This window comes from Triturus cristatus, chromosome 11 (genome assembly GCF_964204655.1).
Source record: "Triturus cristatus chromosome 11, aTriCri1.1, whole genome shotgun sequence".
In the NCBI taxonomy this organism is placed as follows: domain Eukaryota; kingdom Metazoa; phylum Chordata; class Amphibia; order Caudata; family Salamandridae; genus Triturus; species Triturus cristatus.
In genome coordinates, this window is record NC_140594.1 from 1063165116 (window position 1) to 1063189648 (window position 24533).

The window sequence follows — 24533 nt, forward strand, 5'->3', positions numbered from 1 at the left end:
TAACTCCAGGGCTCCGCGCCAGTTTCTACATGACCCTTTATGGGTCCACAATATCTCCCCCAGTAACTCCCCCCACCGAGATACTTATACTAAGGGCATTGGCAACTCATGGGTGGAGGCAGATTTGTCAAGGATAAGAAGTAAGACCCCGAGGACCACCTTTGACAAAGGCAATAGTTATTGGAAACAATAATTTCGGTCCTGATTCCCCAGGTAATTCCTTATTGCACCCCACATTTAGCATGTGGTTTATCGGGGTGAAACTCCACATGTCGGAAGAGTCACCATCAAATGTGCAATCCTGGTTAGGCTGGTCACTCTCGTTACTTCCAAGTTATGATTACCAGTTAACTCAATGAAGCCCTGTGGGGGCTAAATAGCAAAGAAGAACAAGCCTGTAATGTCAAAGTCACACCAAAGGAGGTACATCTGAAAAGTTTGAAAAGTCAAAAAGTTTAGGCTTCACAATTAAGAACGCAGCCATCCTGGATGGGGGAGGGAGGGGGCTATTGTCTATTGTTGAATTGAATTGTAGTTTTTTTGGTGACTGACATCTGGAATCAAAAATGCTTGTGCTAAACATGAAAACCTAATGAGCATGTATTGAAAACCCACAAAGTGCAGGACTACACCTAATAATATGTAAAGTATTTTAGTACTAGTTATAATCACAATTTAACCACACAAAAAATTCAAACGAGCGTGTCGTTCACTATGAAAGTTGCATCATTACTTTTCAGCCAAGTCATTTTCAGGGGAAGCACTGTAGCATCATGGGACCTGGTACAAGTGTTGAACTACAAATCCGAGCAGGCCATTTGTAAGTGGAAGAGGCACTCGTTACCATCTCCTAGTTGTGCGGTAGCATTTTTCTGGGTTTATATTTTGTTTATAAATAATAATGAATATTGATTGTTTTTATAAATAGTGAATTAATATTTTTACAGTTGAACTAAGTTTAATATGATGTTTAAAAGTGTGTTTATTACGTGATTTAGTTGTGCTACATTTTTATAAAATGCCATATTGATTACCATTAATGCTATTCTAATGCTGTTTTGATATTCACTCCTGATCTTCCCCCTCCCCCCTCTTTTCCTAGCGCATCTTCTCTCCCCATTAGCTCCACAGATTGAAGACAAGTTGATGTCATAGAATGTTACAATGTGCATATGTTGTGAATGAATTTTCTAGTCTTCCTTTAAGAACCTGAGCTATTGGTTGAGGGGGAGTGAAACCCTTCTCATGCAACAACCATATTTCTTGTCAGGGGGACCACAATATTCACAAAATTAATCTGTGCTTAACCCTCTGGTAGCATGACACAATGCAGTCAGGCTTAACTTGGAGGCAATGTATAAAGTATTTATGCAGCACATCTAACATTTATAAAGTGAAAACACAACACAAGAAATTCTCAAGCCAATTTAGAAAAATAGGATAAATGTTAATAAATAAAATGAAACCAAAACAAATTAAACCAAATAGGTAGAAGCAGAGTTATGCATTTTGAACATGTTAAGCGAAAAATATTGCCTATATGATATGTTTGAGTGAAACCGGGACAAAGTCAAAAGTTAAGACTGATTGATGGAGCAAGCACCTCTAACAAGGGTCCAGGACTTGGGGGGGGGGGGGGGGTTAGAATTCATTCCAGCAGAGGATAGGTGTAGGATTCAAGAGCTCTGGAGCTTGTTATGTTCAATTAGCTCACACAGGAAGCCAGCCAACTAGTCCTTGTAGTCACTCTGGTAGTCCTAGGTTCAAGCAGAAAGGAAGTCCTCTGGGAAGCAAGGCAAGCCTCAAGCAACTAGGCAGTCCTGTGGTAGCAGCAGGGCAGTTATCTCAGATACGAGGCAGGCCTCAAACAGCAGGGTCAAACTTTGGTGTGTCCTTCTGATGCCCTCCATAGGTCCAGGAGTGTACTGAAAAGTTAGTCTTAGGGTCTAATATCCATACTTGTTGCCAGCCCTTGAAGTGGGGTAATGTCCTATGCTACCCCCATATCTGCTTCTGGAAAGTTCTTCCCTGCCCTGTCAAGACTCCAAGAAGTCTGAGATGACAAAATGTGTATGTGCTGAAGGTAGCCCTTTGAAAGTAGGGCAGGGAACAGCTCCTACCACAGCCATCCTGCCAATACCTAATCCACGTTTTGTCTCACAGTTTGGGGGGAATACACAAGTCCCAATAGCTAAGGTATTAACAGTCAGGAAAAAATGGTAACTTTCTAAAAATGGCAATTTCAGAACTGTGACTTAAAATCCAACTTTAACTTTAAAGAGGATTTTGAATTACAATTCATGAGTCCAAACTTGGCATCCCTATCTGTTAGAACTAGGGGTCTCTATTTGGCTGAGGTAGATACCTTAGTCCAAATAGGGACCCTTGCTTTTAGTCAGGGAAAGGTGGGACACACTCTTAGATAACCCCTGCTCGCCCTCTGGTAGCTTGGCACGAGCAGCCAGCCTTATCTCAAAGGCAATGTGTAAAGTATTTGCAACCACACTCCCAGTAGCACAGTGATAACACCACAAATGGACACCACACTGATTTATAAAAAATAGAGGTATCTTTATCAGAAGAAATACGATGAGACCAAATGATAGAAATCCAACATATGCGTATACATAATATTTCACTTTGCCGGTTACTAGGCCAACAATCACTTGTAGGTTCTTGCGGTATTAATGAACAGTTCATGATGATCTAATGCAGTCCTAATGCACTGCTATGCAGTTCGTAATGCAGTTGTAATGTAGAAATGAGACAGTCCTTAATTCAAGTAATAATGCAGTTCGTATTGCAGGAATAATGCAGTTCGTAATGCAAGGATAATGCAGTTCGTACTGCAAGAATAATGCAGTTCGTAATGCAAGAATTAATGCTATAAGCCAACCTGCGCGATTATCGCGGGCTCGAGGCCCCAAAACCAGAGACAATGGTTGTAAACTTAAAGGGGCGGTCCCGGTACTGATGGGCAGGTACAGGCGACTCTGGGACTCAGTGCGTCTAACGCGATGCAGCGGGAGAGAGATCGGAGCACTCCTGTACTACTCCTGTACTCCTCCTGCACGCCTCCCCAAGCCACACATGATTGCGGCTCCCGAGTCCAAGCCTTATCTGGGGGGTGCGCTGCCTCGCTCTCTCTCTCCCCGCTCGTCGGACGTCCTGCTGGGCGGTCCCGATGATGTTGCAGCTCCATTGTTAGGCGACGCTGTAGCCGGACGGGTTACGGCGCTGCCTTCTCCTTCGTTGACGATCTTGGGCAGATTCCTCTTGGTGAACAACGATCACGATCCCTTTCACCTCCCAGCTTCCTTAGTTTCAAGAAATCCTTTAGCACGTTGGGGCTCGGGCCGGCGGCGGCGATCCTTACTCACAGCCTCAGTTATGATGACAGCTTGGGCCACAAACAGCAATGCAGCAGCGTGGATAATGATTCACGCTGCGGGGGCAGTGCAGTCACGGGGCACCTCGCAAACAGCACCACAGATCACACGGCAGTCTCAGGCATGGAAAAGCACATGCAACAAGCGTCGCTGAGACACGGTTGGAAACTTTGATGTTCCTGAGTTTCCACAACAGGGGACCAGCTCTCCTCGGGCCCTTGGAGACAAGTTACTTCAGGGCACAGCACACAGCAAAGTCCTTTCAAGCAGGGGCACAGAGCACACAGCAAAGTCTCTTGTCCTCTCCTTAGTCAAATCAGCAAACTGCAGGCCAGCCCCAGAACACACAGCAAGGGCAGTCCTTCTCTTCAGTCTCTTCAGCTGTTCTTTTTGGCAGAGGTTCCTCTTGATCACCAACTAGTTTCAATCCTTTTTCAGTCTTGAGTTCAGTCTTGAGTTCCGGGGTTTCAGCTCTCACAATTATATCCCTAAATGCCTTTGAAGTCTTTGTGTTCGGGGGCTCTGAGCCCGGTCCAAAGCATTTCTGGGTGCCTTCCTGAGAGTGCACACCTTCTTCCTTTGATAATAAGGGTCTCGGCCTCAGACACTCAGCAGGAGGGGGGCCATCCTTTTGTGGCAGCAGCACAGCCCTCTTCACATCCAGGGGGCTACTCCTCCCACCACTCCAAATGCAGGCCAGCCTGTTGCTGTCTAACCTACTCCTCCACGGTGTCAGTGACACCACCCAAGACCCTGTCACATCCAAACCCAGACAGTCAATACACAACCAGGCAGAGGCACACAGGATGGTTAGGACAAAAAACCAGCCACTTCTAAAAGTGTGGTTTTGAAACACAAAATTTAAAAACCACCTTCACAAAAAGATGTGTTATTAAATTCTGAGTTCAGGCACACTAAACCCCATCTCTCCATCTTATGCCTATGGGAAGATATGCTGGAAACATGTTACACAGCATTCCCCATTCTGTCCTATGGGCAAGTTGGCCTTGCAAAAGTGAAAGATTAAATTTGCAGTATTTCACTGTCAGGACATGGTACACACCTCAGTACATGTCCTACCTTTCACATACACTGCACCCTGCCAAGGGGCTACATTGGGCCTACTATAGGGGTGTCTGATGTGCATGAAAAGGGAAGGGTAAGGCCTGGCAAGTGGGTGCACTTGTCAGGACAACATGGCAGTTAACAACTGCGTGCAGGCACTGCAGTGGCAGGCCTGAGATCTCTTTTTAGGGCTACTTATGTGGGTGGCACAATTAGTGCTGCAGGCCCACTAGTATCATTTGCATTACCAGCTCTGACACACATAGTGCACTTTACTAGGGACCTTACTAGTAAGACAAATATACCAATTATGGACAGCCAATTACCATAACACTTTATACAGGGAGCACTTGCACTTTGACACTGATCAGCAGAGGCAAAGTGCCCAAAGCATCTAAGTCGGCAACACCATGTCAGAAAAAGGTCTAGGAGGAAGGGAAAAAGTTTAGGGAACTTTAGCCTAAAAGGGCCAAGTCCAACACTCTCTGTTCCCAATCAAATGTGGGCACTTATTAAATGTAGCAAGGCAACTCCATGTTATCCAATGGGAGAGATTGGCCTTACACTAGTGAAAAATGAATGTAGGGGTTTTTCACTACCAGAACATTTACAACTTAAAAACAAATGTCCTCCTTTTTTTAAATATAATGCCCTCTGTGGTATGGGTCGTTTAAGGCCTATCTTAGGGGTGACTTTTATGTATTGAAAAGGAAGGTTTAAGCCTGGCCAAAGGTTTATTTTGCCTGGTCGAATTGGCAGGTTAAAACTGTTTTACAAGCTGTAATGGCAGGCATACAATATGTTTTAAGGTGCTACTTAATTTAGTGGCACAAGTTTTGCATGCCGATTAGTAACATTTAATTCACAGGCCCTTGGTGCATGTAGCATCCTACAAGTAAATTAAATGTGCTTATCAGGTGTAGGATAATTTTATCATGCTTTAGGGAGAGAGCACAAGCCCTTTAGACCTGGTTAACATTTGTAAAGTACACAGTGTCCTCAAGCAAACAAGAACAAATAAAAAAAAGAGGAGGGGTGTATGTAAAATATTTGAGGGTGGCCCTGCAGAGAGGACCAATTCCAACAGTAACATTTCTCAAGGTTCTTCCGCTGTAGTTACATTGCTGGGCCTAGTCTTATTTGCAGGTGTGAAGATTCATTATTGAAATGTTGCATATTAATATTAATTTAGACACCTCCAGATAGCAATAGGACAGAAGAAGCTGGATATTTTCTTAGAATGGGTTAGTGCTTTTGAATTTGAGAGTGACATAGGTATGCCACACACTGACCTTGGGCGGCATGTTCTGAGTACCGCTGCTCGGTCTGTACCTTTAAATTCAATGGGCGCCCAGAGTAATATGGGGAAAAGGCAGCAAACTCCGTTCACCAAAGTTTAAGACACAATGACATTAAAGCCTTTCTTATCAACTGCAGGTCTCTACCTAAACAAGCAGATGATATTTGGCAATCCCTAATGAACAATGCTTGGGGCCTGATGTTCCTAACAGAGACATGGTTGAGGGAGGGTATTAATCCCGATGTGGCCCTTGCAATTCCCCCAGTTTTTTTAATTGTGTGTGCCAACAGGGCTGGAGATAGGATGGGGGAGGTGTGGCCATTATATTGAAAGAGACTTGGGAGGTTTCCACCTCCAAACTGGGCCACGTTGGTTATATTGAGAGACTAATCTTCTGCATAAAAATATCCCCCTTTTTTGGCTTTACCGGGCTGCTGCTATAGAGACCTCCAGACTGCCCACACATCCACACGCTGGAACTGGTTGATGTCATTGCCCAGATGTCCTTACATATGTTAATTTTACAGTTTTGGGAGATTTTAATCTCCATGTTGATGATCCTAGCTGCCTTCAGGCTGCCCATTTAATATCAACAGTTAATGGTTTTAACCTCACCCAGTTGGTCACAGCACCTACCCATAGAGCTGGCCATGTGCTAGACTTAATTTTCTCAAATATGCAAGATTTGAGAGTGGAGGAGATGCTGCGCATGGTATGGATCAACCATTTTCTGGTCCCTTTTAGGTTTAGTTTTAAGGCTAAATACTCTTCAAGCATAAAACTAACAGAAGTAAAGAGGAATTGGAGTAGGGTCTCTTTAAACCCTGGGGTCAGTCCTTGATGTAACAGCACCACAGCTGTCAGGCCATCCCGATAGTGACGCCTCCTGCTTTAATGCTTGGATGATGTCTGCATTAATGTTGCTCCTCTGAGGTCATTCGCTACTTCTAGAGCCACACCTTCGGCTCCTTGGTTCTCTGTTGAACTCAGAAAGGAAAAGAGCAGCTGTAAAAGGTTGGAATGCTATTGGAGAAAGTCCTACATGCCCGGGGCCAAAAGTGCCTATAAAGAGGCCCTGAAGAAATTCCACAAACTGTTAAGATGTAAGAGGAGGGAACATCTGGCAAGCTGTATAGAGAGTTCAGAAAATTCCTCTAAGGAAATTTTTAAGATCGTAAAATCCTTTACCAAACCAACAGCATTGGATAGTAATATCCACCCCTCCCTGGCTCTGTGCACAAGCCTGTCCGAGCTCTTTGAAGAAAAAATACAAAAGTTGTATTCTTCATTAACACCAGTGTCGGAGACCATGATAATCAAGGAATCGTCGCTCACAACGGACCTAACATTTTTTCAGAACTCCTTCCTATAACAGCAGAGAAGTCACTGGCTGTACTCCTGAAATGTGAATCGGGTTCCCCAGGAGATCCCTGCCCTGCTCGGTGGTTTAGATCACTGGCACCACAGCTAAATCCCGCACTTAACCAAATCTGGAACGTGTCATTTAATACTGGAATTTTTCCAGCCACGTGGAAACAGGCATATCTTTTACCATTGTGGAAGAAACCTAATGCCGACCCCGATGTGCTTAGCAAATTTCGAGAGATTTCTCCGCTATCTGCACCTGTTAAAGTCTTAGAGAAATTGGCTTAGTGACAAGTAGCCTATTTTGCAGAAGCCAATGGTCTCCTACATGACTTCCAGTCAGACTTCCAGCCAGGCTATAGCACGGAGACAACGTTGGTTGAAGTAGCCGAATCAGTGAGAGTGACAGTGGATGAGGGCTCATCTGGCATGTTAGTGCTGTTTGACCTATCATCTGCGTTTGATACGGTGTCACATTCAATTCTGTTGAAAGGATTGAAACATATTGGTGTGCAGGGGGTGGCACATGACTGGATCCAGTCTTATCTTGAAGACCGTGTTCAACGGGTTTTCCTTCGCCCTTTCTCCTCCTCATTCAAACAACTAATATGTGGAGTACCTCAGGCTTCTGGCTCGAGTCCGCTGCTCTTTAATATCCACCTTGACCCGCTGGCGGCTTTTAGTTCCACTTGGGGGGTGAAGGTAATTTCCTATGCAGATGACACTCAGTTGGTGTTCACTTTTAAAGAACAATCCACTACAGACTTCCATAAATTTAGGAATGCTTAAAAACATTGCTAGCTGAATGTATGAAAATTGTCTGAAACCTAATTGCAGACAAGGCCGAGGCCTTGTTTTTCAGTCAAGCATCTCTTCGCCCCGTCATGCCTCTGGTGGCCGAGAGAGTTGGGCCTCCCACCCGTGCCTAAGGACTCAGTTAGAAATCTTGGAGTTAGGTGGGAGAAGGACCTCTCCTTTACGGCACAAGGCCGGTAAATCTCTGCTGCCTGTTTTGGGAAAATGAGATCCATCTGGACATTTTTATGTTTCCTGCCAGAAGAGAGCTGTAGGATTACGGTCCATGCGTTGGTACCTCTCAGCTGGATTATGCTAATTGCCTCTACCTGGGGTTGCCTGGCTACCTGACCCACAGGATGCAGATGGTCCAAAATGTGGCTGCAAGACTAATCCGCCGGGTCCCTTTTCGACTGCACATTTGCCCGCACTTGAAACAGCTTTACTGGCTCCCAGTGGCCAGGAGGATTGAGTTTAAGGCACTCACCCTCGCTATTCGAGCCATTCATGGCAAGGGCCCAGGCTACCTCAGGTTGAGGCTTAGCCTATATCGACAGGAGTGGACCTTGAGATCAAATTAGCAGTGTCCCCTCTGTGTCCCACATTTTACAAAGATGCGCCAAGGGGCCTGGTCCTTCACAGCAAGGACTGCCAAACTATAGAACGCCTTGCCTAGCCACCTGTGCTTGTTAGAAATGGAACATGAGTTTAGAAAGCCCCTAAAACCTGGCTCTTAAGGCAGGAAGAGTAGTATCATGAGCTGCTAAGTCTCTCTAGTCTGCTTTTGCTAGCGCCCGGACACCTCACTCGAGGTAGCCATGTGCTTTGTAAATGGCTGTTAATTGATTGATTGATAGACTGCATTTTTCTCTCATTTGTAAAGCAAGAATTGTGTATCTCTTAATTTGAGGGGGGCGTGGTTAAGCGCGGCAGCGTGATGGTCACGTTTTAAAGCATCTCCGGACCCATCGTCCGAAACCCACCGATCCGCCTCACCAATCCGCGACCCAAAGAAGGGGACTGTTGCCTAAGGTGCTCAGGACTGCAACAATCCGCTTCCTTGAACAACCGGGCCCGGGCCCAACAGAGCGCTGCCCGCCGGAACTTGGGGCCTGCCCGCAACTCGAGGCTACCACCTCGAGTAAATCCTGAGACTGCGGAGGCCGTGCTGACCTGGGAGTGAGCCACAAATCTATGCTGCGGCTTGCGGCCCGGTCTGTGGCATGTGGGCCAGCCAGAATCGGCAACGGGAGTGCTCCCTGTTTCCCCGAGGACCTGCGGTGCTGGCACCCTGCAGCGGTGAGTTTGTCTGCCCTGGGGGGTGCACTGGTGCCACTCGTGCCTCCCTGCGGCATTGAAGTGGCCTCCCCCCTCCGAAGAGACTGCGTTGAAGGCAGGGAACTGTAGGTTTTGAGGGGGCATGTGCCTGCGGCTCGCCGGTGCCCCCCCCAGGTGCAGTCAGCTCGGCTGTAGTGTTACTGTAAAGATCCGTAGGTTGATCTGCGGGAGCGTCAGGAACGTGAAGAGAAGTCTCAGTCTTCCCCTACGGTTCTCCGTCTCTATCAAACACTAGAGAACGGATGACGCGCTAGGGGAAAACAGGGCAACAAAACAAGGGAAGGAGGGTGTGACATCAAGGTTGTGGCTGAGGCGAACGCAGGATGAGGCTCTTCTCTGCTGTAAAGAAAGTTTGATTATATAACCATTCACATAAGGTTCCCTACGAATATCAACTTTGCTGATTCTGTAATCCTACCTCTCGGTTATGTTCTTTCCTATGGAGGATGTTGATTTCAGTCTGGGGGTAGAAACCTTGGAAGGAGTACGAACCATGGAAAATACAGGCCAGTATCCCTTTGCTAACACCCAGCAACCCTGATTCTTCAATAAAGGGCCATGTAACATGTAGGCCATGCAGGAGTAGATAAAAGGGCGTGTCTCTGTCACACACCGACCAAACAATACCGTGGTCCACGTGAGTGCTCCCCCTCTGTTGCTATGCCATTCATCGGCCTCGGATGATCCTCGCTTAGTGAAAAGGCAGAGAGGATTTGGAAGGGGCGTGGCCCACACTGTGAGCAAAACGCCGGTGAATGCAATTGTTCACTTGTGACAAAGAGGCTGGGGGGACTCCAGGGGAATGACTGTACCTCTCAATACTTTGAATATGGGACTATAGGGATTCCGCTGTATTGAGGGAGCGGATAGAGGGGGCCAACTAAAGGGGACTAGGGAGTCTTCGGGAATGGGCAGGAAGAACGGAGCCTGAGCACAATGGGGTACAATGCTACGCACACCACACGCCACCACCAAGGAGTGAATGCAACACTGAGGATGGTTGCATAAAGAAAAAGGAAAGTTTACACTCACACTTCACGCTATGATTCCGACCGTAAATGTAGACATCAACACAGCGAAATCGAAGCGGTACTAAAAACCGCCTTGAAGTGAATAGAACTTAGCACGGATTAAGCAGCGTCTCCTAGAGAACGCCAGGGACGCGGGACGTAGCCGCGAAACACTCGAACACCAAGAAAGGACTCCCGGAACAGGAATTCAAATAACCGGAAGTCAGGCTACACTAACTAGGACGGAACAGGATTCCAGGCTAGAACGCTAAGCGCGTTCAAGCATGCGTAGAGTCCTTATATACTGGACCGTCTGCCGGTCCTAACCGCGGGGCATGACAGCACACTCCCCCCACAACGGTCCCCCACCCCTTTGGGCTTATCTGGATGTCTGAGGTGAAACAGACGAAGGAGACTCGGGGCATGCACATTGGTAGCCGGCTCCCATGTGCGATCCTCCACTCCATACCCCTTCCAGTGCACCAGGTACTGGAGAGAGTCACGCACCATACGAGAGTCAACAATCGATTCTACTTCATATTCGTCGGCCTCTTGAAGAGGGATTGGAGCTTGTCTTCTAGGGATTTGGGTACCAGGTACGACAGGTTTTACCAATGAGGTGTGGAACACTGGGTGTATAAAAGAGGCGGGTAACTCCAGTTTCAGGGCCACCGGGTTTATCACTCTCAGTACCTTATAGGGGCCTATGTATGTAGGGTTGAACTTGCGTGGACCACGAAGTGTCAGATGTTTGGTGGAAAGCCACACCCTATCCCCCGGTTCATAGATGGGTTCTAATCGTCGGTGCAGATCCGCCCCCTCCTTGTATTTTACCTTAGCAGCTTCCAGGTGTACTAGGGTTGTCCTATGGATATCCTGCAATGTCTGTATGAAGTCATTGGCTGCTGGGGTAGGGCCTCCTGGGGTAATCCCTGTAGGCAACAACTTGGGATGAAACCCACTAGAACAATAGAAAGGCGAGAGGTCAGTGGAGGAATGTGGGCTGTTGTTATAAGCGATCTCTGCTACCCACACCCACTCATCCCACTCTGTGGGTTTCTGCAAGACCTGGGTTCTAATATATTGCTCGAAACATTGATTGACCCTCTCGGTCTGCCCGTGTGTCTGTGGATGATGACTCGAGGATAACCTGACGTCTATCCCCAGCAAGGAGCATACTCCTCTCCAAAACCGGGAGACAAATTGGGCCCCCCTATCTGATACCAAAACAGAAGGAAATCCATGAAGACGGACTATCTCCCGTACAAACACTGACGCCAGCTCCACTGCAGTAGGTAAGCCGCCTAAGGGGACAAAGTGGGCGACTTTAGTAAACAGATCCACTACCACCAGCAAGGTGTTGTGTTTGTGTGAGGTCATAGGTAAATCAACAATAAAATCAAGGGACACCGTATGCCACGGGCCAGGTGGAGCAGGGAGAGGCAAGAGCAACCCTACGGGATTTTGGCGGGAGACTTTGGTCTGCGCACAGCCTTAACAGGTTTTGACATAAGCTTCGATATCCTTAATCATGCCTGGCCACCAGAACCGTTCTCTTATTACTCGTGTTGTCTTTTTTATTCCGGGATGGCCCGCCAGGGCGTGGGAATGGTACCACTTCAATACCTGGTTCTGCAGTTCTTTGGTGGGCAAGACCACTCCCCCTGATACACACATATACCCATCCAGGACTGTAGTTGAATGGGAACCCACTACTTCCCCCATTGTGGATGTCAACTGACTCTGTCTGACTTGAGCGAGAAACTTTTCCTCCGTGACCACCCCACCTATGAAGGCTTCCCTGGGGACAATAGTCGGGGATTCCATGGGCATCTCGGGATGAGCAAAACCGAAGCGGGACAAGGTGTCGGCCTTCCCATTCCTTCTTCCCGGTCTGTATTGGATGTTGAAGTCGTACTCACAAAAAAATTGGGACCAGCGAATTTGTCGCATGGACAAAGCCTTAGCTGACTTCAGATATTGGAGGTTGCGGTGATCAGTAATTACGGTTGTCTGATGTCGGGCACCTAATAAGTACTGCCGCCACTCCTCAAATGCCTTTTTAATCGCAAGGAGCTCCTTTTCCCCAACTGCGTAATTGTATTCAGCCGGGGAGAACTTGTGTGAAAAATAGGCCACAGGATGGTTTAGGCCACTGACAGGATCTATTTGACTAAGAACCTCTACCTCTACAACATAAGGTAAGGAGGGATCTGGGTGGTGTAAAACAGGGGCTCGAGTGAAGGCAAGACGCAACTGTTGAAACGCGTTCTCTGCTTCTCTGGACCATGAATACAGGACACCTTTCTTTAAGAGGGCCGTAAGTGGTGTCGCCAAGTCTGAAAAGTTTTTGATGAACCGCCGGTAAAAATTGGCAAAGCCCAAAAAACTCTGCAATTCTTTGACTGTGGTGGGCGCCGGCCAAGAAAGGACGGCCTTGACTTTACCGGGGTCCATCGCCAAACCCCATGGCGACACCACAAAGCCCAAAAAGGGCACCTCTTGGGTGTGAAAGGTACACTTTTCCAATTTACAGTACAATTTATTCTCATGGAGGCGTTCTAACACCCTTCGTACAGGAAGCATGTGATCAGACAGGGAAACAGAATAAATCAGCAGATCATCAATATAGGCTATCACATACTCTTCAAGCATGTCTCTCAGCACTTCATTGATAAAAAACTGAAACGCCGCAGGAGCATTGCAAAGCCCAAAGGGCATTACGAGATACTCATATAAACCATATTTGGTACAGAAGGCTGTTTTCCACTCATCTCCCTCCTTGACTCGCACCAGATGGTAGGCTCCTCGTAGATCTAATTTCGTGAAGTATTGTGCGTCCCGAACCTTGTCAAGGAGAGAGGAGATGAGGGGTAATGGATACCGGTTCTTAATGGTCACTAGATTCAGCCTTCTGTAGTCTATGTAGCATCTTAATCCCCCTTCCCGCTTGGGTATAAAAAACAGGGAAGAGGAAGCAGGAGAGCGCGAGGGTCGGATGAACCCTTTCTCCAACATGTCATCCAGGTATTCTCTTAAATACGTATTTTCTTTCTCCGTAAGGGAGTAAACTCGACTACAAGGTATTCTCGCTCCTGCCTCCAGATCGATACGGCAGTCATATGCTCTATGTGGTGGAAGGACATCTGCTTCTTGGGGGTCAAAGACTGCCTTCAAATCGTGGTAGCAGGTGGGCAGATCAGGCATGTTTCCCCTGGTTTCTGAAACACTGTGCTCCTGAGAGCTAGCGATCACGCTCTCCGGCCTCTTAGTAGCTCGAAACTCCAATGTGGACTTTTCCCAATCAATTATGGGGTTGTGGAGCTTTAACCACGGAATACCTAACAACACTGGAATATGTGGTGATCTAATCAGATCAAAAGACAGGTCTTCTTGATGCTGGGGCTCTATACTCAAGTGAAGCCTCACTGTTTGATGGGTAACGGGCCCAGAGCTGAGAGGACTGCCATCGATAGTGGTAACCTTATTGGAGTACGTCTTCTCTTGACATGGAATTAGATTAGCTTTAGCCCATTCAACATCCATGAAATTCCCCGAAGCCCCGGAGTCTATCATAATCTGTACATGAAGACCGTAGTGTGCCAATGAGAGGTATGCAGTAACATACAAATGTGAAGCGGGAGATAAATTGTGCTCGACAGAGGAGACCGTACATCCTGAACTGCCCGGGAGCCTGGTCTCGGAAGACCCCGGACTCTCTAGTTTCCCTGTCGATTTCCTGGTTTTGGCTTCACTGGACATGCTCTCAGGTAATGACCGGTTTTACCGCAATACATGCAGAGATTCTCGGTTCGTCTCCGTTGTCTTTCTTCAGGCGTCAAAGGGCCCGGACCACCCCTATCTGCATTGGCTCAGTTTCATCCATCAACTTAGGTAAGTCACTCTTTCTTTCCTTGGAAAACACGTACCGGGGCTCTCCTTTCCCCCTTTCGTGTTTCCGCTCCCGTAACCGGTGGTCTATCTGAACTACCAAATCGATGAGATCTGAACAGCAACTAGGCAAGTCTACTATTTGTGATAATGCGTCTTTCAACTCGTCCCTTAACCCCCTGTAAAAGAGGGTGCTGCGTTTTTCCTCCGGCCAGTTTGCTTCTACCACTAATCGCCGAAAGGAGGTAATATACTGTACTAAATCATGACTGCCTTGCTTTAAAGCCAATAATTCAGTATCCGCTGCATGAGTATACGTGTGTCTGTCAAAGAGCTTGCGGAATTCCCTTTTAAAAGCTGCATAACTGTATAATAAAGGGTCGTCCCTATCCACCAAGGGTATGGCCCAATCTGCTGCGGACCCGCTTAGATAGGATATGGTAAATGCCACCCGTGATTGATCAGAAGGGAAACAGTTCGCTTTACATGAAAAGTGCAACTGGCATTGACTGAGAAACGCCGCACATCTAGCAGCGTCTCCCGAAAAACGCTCCGGAGGAGCCAAGGGAATAGTCTGGGGTGTAGTAACCTGTATAACAGGTTGTTGAACTACGCTTCCCTCTCCCGAGGACGCTTCTCCACGTTGGCCTGAGCACAATGGGGTACAATGCTACGCACACCACACGCCACCACCAAGGAGTGAATGCAACACTGAGGATGGTTGCATAAAGAAAAAGGAAAGTTTACACTCACACTTCACGCTATGATTCCGACCGTAAATGTAGACATCAACACGGCGAAATCGAAGCGGTACTAAAAACTGCCTTGAAGTGAATAGAACTTAGCACGGATTAAGCAGCGTCTCCTAGAGAACGCCAGGGACGCGGGACGTAGCCGCGAAACACTCGAACACCAAGAAAGGACTCCCGGAACAGGAATTCAAATAACCGGAAGTCAGGCTACACTAACTAGGACGGAACAGGATTCCAGGCTAGAACGCTAAGCGCGTTCAAGCATGCGTACAGTCCTTATATACTGGACCGTCTGCCGGTCCTAACCGCGGGGCATGACAGTTACCAGTTGCTGCAGAAACGAAGGGGGGTCTCAACCCCAGTCAGCAGTGCCACCTAAAACGGGGTGGTGAAAAACTCCGTTGCCTGTGTGGGCCCCGCCGCATTTGGAATTGACTGGATTTTTTGTGCATAAGTGGGCAGGACCCCTGGCGCTGAGGGTGACATAGGAAGGCCCAACCCTACTCACGAGAGGCGCGATGTCGGGCGGCAAAGGCCCTAGGGCTACACAGCAGAGCAAGCTGGATAAGTACACCTGCCCCAAGGCTTCGGTCCTGGAGCTCCCCTCCCGGGGGGGTCTGCAAGTGGATCGGAGGGCGAGAACCCCGAACTGACCCTAAAGGACGTGATGGAGGCCATCGCAGGGGTGCGGACGTCAATGGAGCAACACACCGACGCCATTACCGTAGAAATGACATTGATTAGCGCAGACCTCACCAGAACGCACAAAAAGGTCAAGCAACTTGAAGTAACCGCCAAAAACCTTGTGGACGATGTCTCACAGCTCCAGAATGAGGTTCATGTCCTCCAAACCTTCAGGAAATTTGCCGAAGATAAGCTGGATGACTACAAACGGCGCTCCCGGCGCAACAACATCCGCATCGTTGGTGTACCGGAGAGGTCGGAGGGGCAGGCTCCAGACTTGTTTGTTGAGGACCTCATACTCAACCACCTCAGCCTTAAGGGCCTCTCGAAATTCTTTGTAGTTGTGAGGGTCCACAGAGTCCCGGGGGGCGCCCAAAACCCGGGCCCCTCCCCGTCCTATTTTGGTCAGACGCCTAAACTTCAGGGACCGGGATGTGATACTACAAAATGCCAGAAGCTCACCGCCGCTCAAATATGAAAATTCCACTGTCTCTTTCTTCCCAGATTTCACGCAGGCCTTGCAGAGGCAGAGACGGTCCTTCCTAGCTGTCAAAAAGACTCTGAGAAACAAAGGGATGAAGTACGTTATGCTCTTTCCCGCCCGCCTGCGCGTCGAGGGAAATGGAAAGACCTGGCTTTTCGATCATCCGGAGGAGGTGGCGGATTGGCTAGAGGGCTGGAGAGATGCCGGGGAGCATAACCCGCACTGACTCTCGTCCTGCCTGGTCTCACAGATAACGTCTGTTCTCGCTTTGACTGACCCTAACCTTGGTTTTTGTCCACATTGATTGTTGAAGTCGAAAACCTCTCAGCACTGCTTTCGTGTGGAACTGTGCACACTGAGTCGAGAGACTTATTTCTCCTGTTTGGTGTTTGCTCCACTTGGGAAATAATGTCTTTTTCTCCCTTTTTAGGGGGTGGGTGGAGGGACGGGGGTCGGAGCTTCTTTCCCCACATTTAACTACTGTTCGTATCTTCTTTGGGGCGACAGGCACTCTGCACAGTTCATTCCATGGGCTGGTTTATGCCCAGAGTGCAGGGGGGCAGGGAGGGGGTCTCGGGTTGGGGGTATTTGTTTGTTTGTTGTTGTTCAGTCGGCATCACTGATTAATATGGCTCTGGAAGGAGGACTACTACAAGGTTCACTGTTATGAGAACGCACTGGGATAAATGTTTTACCCTACTAGGTTGGAACGTGAATGGGCTCGAGGACAAGGTGAAACGTACCCTCGTCCTGCAGCACCTGAAGCGCCACTCCCCGGATGTGGTCTTCCTTCAGGAATCACATCTTGTAGGTAGCACGTGTAAATCCCTAAATAGGTGGGGGTATAGGCTCATCGCTCATTCTGGCTTCACTGCTGGGTCTAGGGGTGTGGGAATCATGAATAAAAACTCCTTCTCAGTCCGATCTTCACACTTCGATGGGCGAGGGAGGTATGTTGCAATCACGGGCCAGTGGGAGGGGAATACGCTAACCCTAGTATCAGTATATGTCCCACCCGGGCTGCAAAGCCTAACATTCACGGACCTAGGTACTCAGCTGCTCGGAGGGCCTACTGCTGGTAGGAGGCGACTTCAATGCTGTGACATCTGGTGCGCTGGACCACAATGCCCCCGTGAGGTGAGCCCATCGAGTCGCTGGCTTCCGGACTTCCTGGAGGCGTTCAGCCTATCGGTTACCTGGAGGGCGTTCCACCCTGGGGACATGCAATACACCTTTTTCTCGGGTGCACACCGTAGCTCCTCATGCATTGATTATTTACTCCTGCCTGCCTCCCAACTCATGCACCTCCACGAGGTCCGTCACCTTGCGCGTGGCATCTCTGACCACTCCCCCGTGTAGGCCAAGCTGGACCTGGGGGACCGGCGGGTTGACTCGGTGGCGCCCATCAATCCCTGGCACTTACGAAGCCCAACTGTTCGCAAAGACCTTTTGAAAGCCATTGACTGTTATTTTCAAGAGAACCTTGGCTCTATTGTCTCCCCCCAAATACTCTGGGAAGCGTTCAAACAGTTATTAGAGGGACAGCCCTCTCGCTAATAGCGGGGGTCAGGAAAGAAAACTTCAAAGAACTTGAGACAGTCGAGGGTGAGATCCTTAGACTGGAAGCAGACCTTGGTAAGGTGGACGCACCAGAAACACTGCATCTCTTGCAACTAAAAAAAGATAAATATAAGGGGGTTGCTACCGATCGGGCCAAATCCTGGGGGAGAGAGAGAGATGGTAGGGTGTACGATTGGGGTAACAAAGCTGGGAAGCTGCTCGCCTGGTTTTACAGGAAGGAAAGGGCCAACAGACTTGTTCCTGAACTGACGGTGGCCACGGGTGCCACGGGTGCTAAGTTCACCGACCCCACTCAGATTGCGGCGAGGTCGCTGAGCATTATATCACGATATATCAGACACAACCGTCCCTCCTTGAAACTGACTCTGCTGTTCTCCTTCGAGATATCCAACTCCCAGTACTCTCGGAGGATGACAGGAGCTTTTTGGATAGTGACATCACCAACGACGAAATCGCGCAGGCGATCAGAATCCTGCCAACGTCTGGCGTCGATAGTGGTCATCCCCAAGGAGAGTAAACCCAGAGATAGATTCGCCTCCTACCGACCCATCTCCCTGCTTACTGCAGAGCCCAAAATCCTTGCCGAACTTTTGGCCACTCGCCTGTCGCGAGTAATCAGTGCCTTGGTTCACCCGGACCAGTCAGGCTTTATGCCCCAGCGCAACACGCCCCTGAACTTGCGACGCGTGCATGGATTACTGGGATGGTCAGATACCATCCGGGAAGTTGCTGTGATTTTGTCACTGGACGCCTCTATAGTGTTTGATACTATCGAATGGCCTTACCTTTTCGCTGTCCTTTCCAAGCTGGGGTTCGGGACGGAATTTATATCATGGGTCAGACTCCTCTATTCGGCGCCCATGGCTCAGGTAATAGTAAACAACAAATGATCTGACTCCTTTGGTCTAAGTCGGGGTACCAGACAGAGATGTCCGCTGTTGCCGTTGCTCTTTGCCCTCTCATTGGAGCCTCTCGCAGACTGGATCTGGTGTGATCTGGCCATACGCGGTCTGCGGTGGTCGGCGGAGTGGGAGGATCGTATTTCGCTTTACGCGAATAATATTTTCCTCTACTTGGCCTCCCCCAAAAAGTGTCTCAGATGTGTCTTAGACATCTTCGCATCCTTCGGGACATTTTCTGGCTACTGTATCAATTGGAACAAATCTCTCCTCTACACTCTGGGTGGCGATGCTCCGGCTCTCCCCAGAGATTGTCCAATACAAGTGGTGATGGATGGGTTTCGCTATCTAGGAATCTTTGTCACCACTGACTCCAAACTCCGCTACGAGAAGAATCTGCTCCCGCCTTTGCAACGCCTGTGGTGTGATGTGGCCACCTGGAGGGCTCTCCCTATCTCGCTGCTCGGCCGAGCAGCCCTTTTTAAGATGATGTCCCTGCCCCACTTCCTCTATGCCCTACAATACTATCCCGCCCCAGTCCCCGCGCAGTATTTTAAAGAAATTGAAGGCTTACAGAGGGAGTTGTTATGGGATGGGCGACCCAGACTAGCACTCAGCAAGTTAGTCCTCAACTGGTACGATGGGGGTATAAGCCTCCCTGACATTAAGAAATATTATTGGGAAGCCCACCTTGCCGCCATTAATCAAGATACATACCGTACACCGGATGACCCGGGCTTTGCCATGGACAGGGGGCTACTGCCGGATGGGAGATATAACAGAGCCCTGTATGCGAATCCCAAGAAACTCCTCTTAACTGGGCCCACCAGTTACTCTGTTCATGTTTGGCATACGGTAAACAGAAGTCTGGGCTGGGACCGTAGACGGACGCTGGCGACCCCCTTATGGGACTCGGAGCAGCTCGGTAACTTGCATTCCTCTAAGGGTTTTGACAAGTGGGACCTCATTGGTATCTCTCGGATAGGTGACCTCTGGGTGAAGTGTGACATGATTAGTTTTGAGAAACTACAACAGCAGTTTGAGCTCACAGACACAGAGTTTTTCCGCTACCTGCAGGTCAGCTACGCACTGGTGACAACCTTAAAGAAGGGTTCCTCCCTCCCGAGTCTTCCCCACTAGAAGACAGGTTATTGGATGGGTTGCTTCCTCAGAAGGCCATGTCACTGATTTGCATAATAGTATAACACGCCGGATCCTCTTGATAAGCTGCATGAGTCTTGGGAGAGAGACGGCTTAGTGCTTGATGAGGAGGAGTGGCGAGAGGCGGTGGATCCCCCCCCCCCCCCGTGAGGAGGCAATCTCCGCACGTCTGCGCCGGGTTCAATTGAAAATTCTGCACAGAACCTATGTCACCAGGCCCCTGCTGGTCCACATGGGTAGAATGGAGGGGGACGCTTGTAGACGACAGTGTGGCCAGTTGGGCACCTTAATGCATGTCCTTTGGGAGTGTGAACCGATTCAGAGGTATTGGGGAGATAAAGACATACACCCAGAGGCCAAGAGGTGCTTGCTTAACGTTTGGGGACCCACTGACTTGACAGGGGGAGAGAAACTTTGGGACACCCTGGGTGCTATGGTTGCCAAGAGAGATATAGCTTAGCAATGGGGGGGGCATCATCCCCGACGATTGCCACTTGGAAGCGAAACCTTGATTGGTGCATGTTCAGGGAGAAAAAGGTGTATGTAGCAAGAGGCTGCCCTAAAAAATGGTCTCGTGTGTGGAACTCCTACAGGGTAGACATATGTGTCGCACCGACAGCCCTCAACGAAGACGAATCATTGTCCCCTTGATACATATCCTAACCCATGTGTTGTATTCCTGTAACTGCCTAGATTTCCAGATTAATTTCCGTATGAACTGATAATTTTGCTTTCTTTCATGTGATATGCCAAAGATTTTCCTGAAGTTCTTACAGCTAGGGATACTGCACAATTTTTTCTTGATTTTGCTGCTCATTTGGGACTTTGAATATTTCTGATTCTTGAGCTCTCTGTGTAACTTTGCATTTGAGCCTTTATGGCATTTATTCTGAACGCTTAATTTTGTTCCCAGACCTGGCCCACGCATAATCACAACTTTGCATGCATCCTCTCAGCCATACACACGCATAACATCCGTACACAGACACAAATAACACAAAAAAGCATGCATCTAAACACACAGACACCACCCCAACCCCATGCACAACCACAGACACTGCCTCCACCACCACAGACACATCCACCAACCTAAGCACTACCACATATACTGCACCCACCACCACAGAAGCATTCACCAGCCCCAGCACAACCAAAGACACTGCACTCACCACCACAGACACAGACACCACCCTAGCACATCCATATACACTGCACCCACCACCACAGACTCATCCACCACCACCATCACACCCACATACACCGCACCCACCACCACAGCCATACTCACAATGACCACAGCCAGCACCTCCACAGTACACACACACAAAAAACAGAAACACCAACACTTACCCATACAACACACACCAACAAAGCAGGACACACTCAAATATTAAAGACATATGGCAGACCCACAGATACCAGTACCATCAACAGGCACGTGCACAACAGACACTTCCACTCCTTCTACCTCCCAACCCCAACTCCCTCCTGACCATCTCAACCATTTTCCCTGTGAAAGTCTTCTGTTTGCCCTTGCCTTGAGCCCTGCCACACCCATCCCTCCGTAACCCACACCTACCCCTTTCACCACCAATCCATACCTTCCAAATCCCAAACTACCCCTAAAAAGACAGTACCCACCCCTAATACCCCGCAAGGTACACCTAAAAAAGGGAATGGCTCCATCCCAAAAGCAAAACCACCCTTGCCAAAACCACCCCCTCCCAAACCCAAGACCACCCTTCTCAAAACCACCCCCCTCCCAAACCCAGGGATACCCCTCCCAAACCCAACCACCTTCCATTCAAGTAACATCTTTGAGGTGCCTGTTTTGCCCCCTAGATGCCCCTTCCTCAAGGCAAGTTGAGGCACACCTGTGCACAGGACACTATTTTTACTGGCATTTGCCTTGTTTCAAACTACTTGGGTGACTTATCTCATTGTTATTAAATCATAATTTTTCTTTTCACCGAGGTGGTTCTGGCATTATTTTTTCTTTGCAAATGTTAGATTCCTAGCAGTGTTTCAGTATAAAATGTGTAGTACCTGTTTTTCTTTAGCATGATAGCAGCAACTACTACATACTTTTTAAATGTCTGCTATGTAAAGTGCATACTCTGGTTCACATGGTTTGTGATGGTGATTTGAAATTGGGTGCAGCCATTCAACATAGTAATGAACACATGCATCTAAAAATAGATGTTGAGACATTATTTAAGGACATTTTACTGCAGGTGTGTTAGTTTCACCTTGATTAGTGATAAATATGTAAACATTTGCGTTTCACCTTCTAACATGGTGTGCAAAATTAAATTGTACACAAAACAGGACTTGCTCTAGACAAGGGGAAATGTTACATTGGATGAATATGTAGAGTGTGTTAGATCTGGGACTGCCATTGATTTTCCAGGTAATCTATGAGGTGAGGGTTGCAGCTTGTCTAGTGCCATTTCAATATGAGGTTACATTGCACTTAGCCCAATAATGTGTGATGCATATGTTTTTCATGTGACAATGTTTGTACTTTACTTCCACACACCTGTCTGGTGATTTTCAGATTTTTGGTTTTATATCCTTTTTTTGCAAGTGCCCTTTTTTTGTGAGGCAGCTGCCACCTGATTTATGAACACAATGTGATTATAGAGGTGTGTTACTTTAAATTTCTTAAACGTCAACTTTAGAGACATATGCATTGCACATTGGTAAGCTATAGCTTGTGTGAGTAATTTCATAATACATGAGTCCTGAGCATATGTGAACAGCCAAGTGAAAACAGGTAACAGGTAATGGAGGAGGTTACCTTTGGTTCCGACGACGATGTTGATTTGCATTGTGATCAGTCAGCAGCAGCAGAGGCAGGACATTTAGGATCAGGTCCATGGCGGAACAGTAAGTAGGAAGGTGAGTAAAGGTGAGTTTATGCCTAATATGCGTTCCATTCCACCAACTCAGGTGTGGAGGTTCCCCCCCACAGTTGCATCAGCTGAAAGGTACATCTTTATTGGCCCGGTGGAGAAACTGGTGGTTTTCCCGCTAACAGCCGCTGTTGCCTATCCCACGGTCGAAATTTCCTGGCGGGCAGCTGCGGTCTTTTGTCTATGCAATCGCCAGCATCTAAATATGGCGATCAAGTTGGTGGGCGGGAACACCGCCAAAAAGCAACAGCTGAACCAATTCCACCAAGATCTAAATACGGCACCTATATTTCTGCCATTGAAGTGGGATGGCAGTGCTCTCTTAAATTTTCACGGTTTATTGTATTTGCCCAACCTTAGCACTAATTAGAATGATATTTAGTGCCATTACAATGGGTGCATTCATTATAGTGTGTTCCTTTGAGTGAACATGTCCCAGGGTTCCCTTTTTATGATTTAAAATATGTAGCTTTGCTGGTTTGATATTTTGTGACCTGCTAATGATGTAACTTTTATAAAAAAATAATTGTGTTTTTATAGTTTACAATTGCTGATATAGTTTACACTTAATGTACTTTAATTGTTTGCTAAAAAATATTTTCATTTACACATCGTTCATTTTTATTCTACTTATGTGGTGAAAATGTCAACCGTAAACACAAGTTTTAGTATATTTTTTCTTTAACCCCTTGCATGCCCGCCCCTTTCCCCGCCCAGTGCCGCGCTTTTTATTAGCGGGCGGAGTTCATGACGAGCTGGACTCGTCATGGGCACAGCGCCACCGCAGCCCATGACGAGTCCAGCTCGTCATGGGCACTGAAGGGGTTAATTAGTTTGAAAGCTTTCACTTGCTAGATATAATTGAGGTCATATTTTTAATTGATTATTATTTGTTTAATTTTAGGCATTTGTTTTTATCTTTACAAATAATTTTATTATTGTTTAAAAAAATGTCCTCTTACTTCAGAAAGAGTTGAAGGTATTTCTCTTTTGCAAAATAACATTTGTTTCTTATATCAGGCTGGTCTCTTGCAGCTTTAACCTCTTCTGTGCCCATGACGAGATAGTCTCGTCATGGAGCACGGTCGCGCTGTGCCCATGACGAGACTATCTCGTCATGAAACCCGCCCACTAAGGAAACGCCCGGCACAGGAGGGGGAAAGGGCATGGCACCGAAGAGGTTAATTGTTTGGTTCTTTCTATATTTATACCACTCAATAATTAATCGAGAATTTTGATTTAACTGTTGCATCATTGATTGTGATTGATATAGGAGCTATTGTTGTGGTTTTTGGCTCGGTGTAATTAAGTAGGTGTTACAATTTAATTAATGTATGCTTAAAAGTTAGTTTTTGTAGGTTTGTTTCATAAATCTTTTTCAGTCAAATTTAGAGGTGGGCCTAACTCAAAGGTTTGTACAGCATAATTACGCAGAATTACCTAATAATTCAGCGAGATTACGCAGAATTACGCTAAAAGAGTGATTCTGCAGTTCGTGGTATTTCCTTTAGCACAGCAATGCCCCCTCACATAAAAAATTTAGGCGAGGATGCATTTTGCAATAAGAAGTAGAGTTAAATGCAACAGAACATGAATAGCAGTGCCAGCTGCCCTTAGGTGTGCTAAATGTGCTCTTGGAGTAGGATTTTCTCCAATTTATTCCAGCATTTAGTGCTATTTTCTTAAGACAAAATGCACCCTCATGTCCAAAAAGTTTGAGAGGATGCATTTTGCGCTAAGAAAATATCACAAAATGCAAAACAACATGAACAGCAGCTCGAGCAACCACATGCACTTGCTAAATGTGTTGTTTCTGTGATAATTCACCTCCACCCCAAATTACTCTTAATTACGCAAACATTCATAATTATCAGTAATTCTGCATCAAAGGGTAATGTGGAATT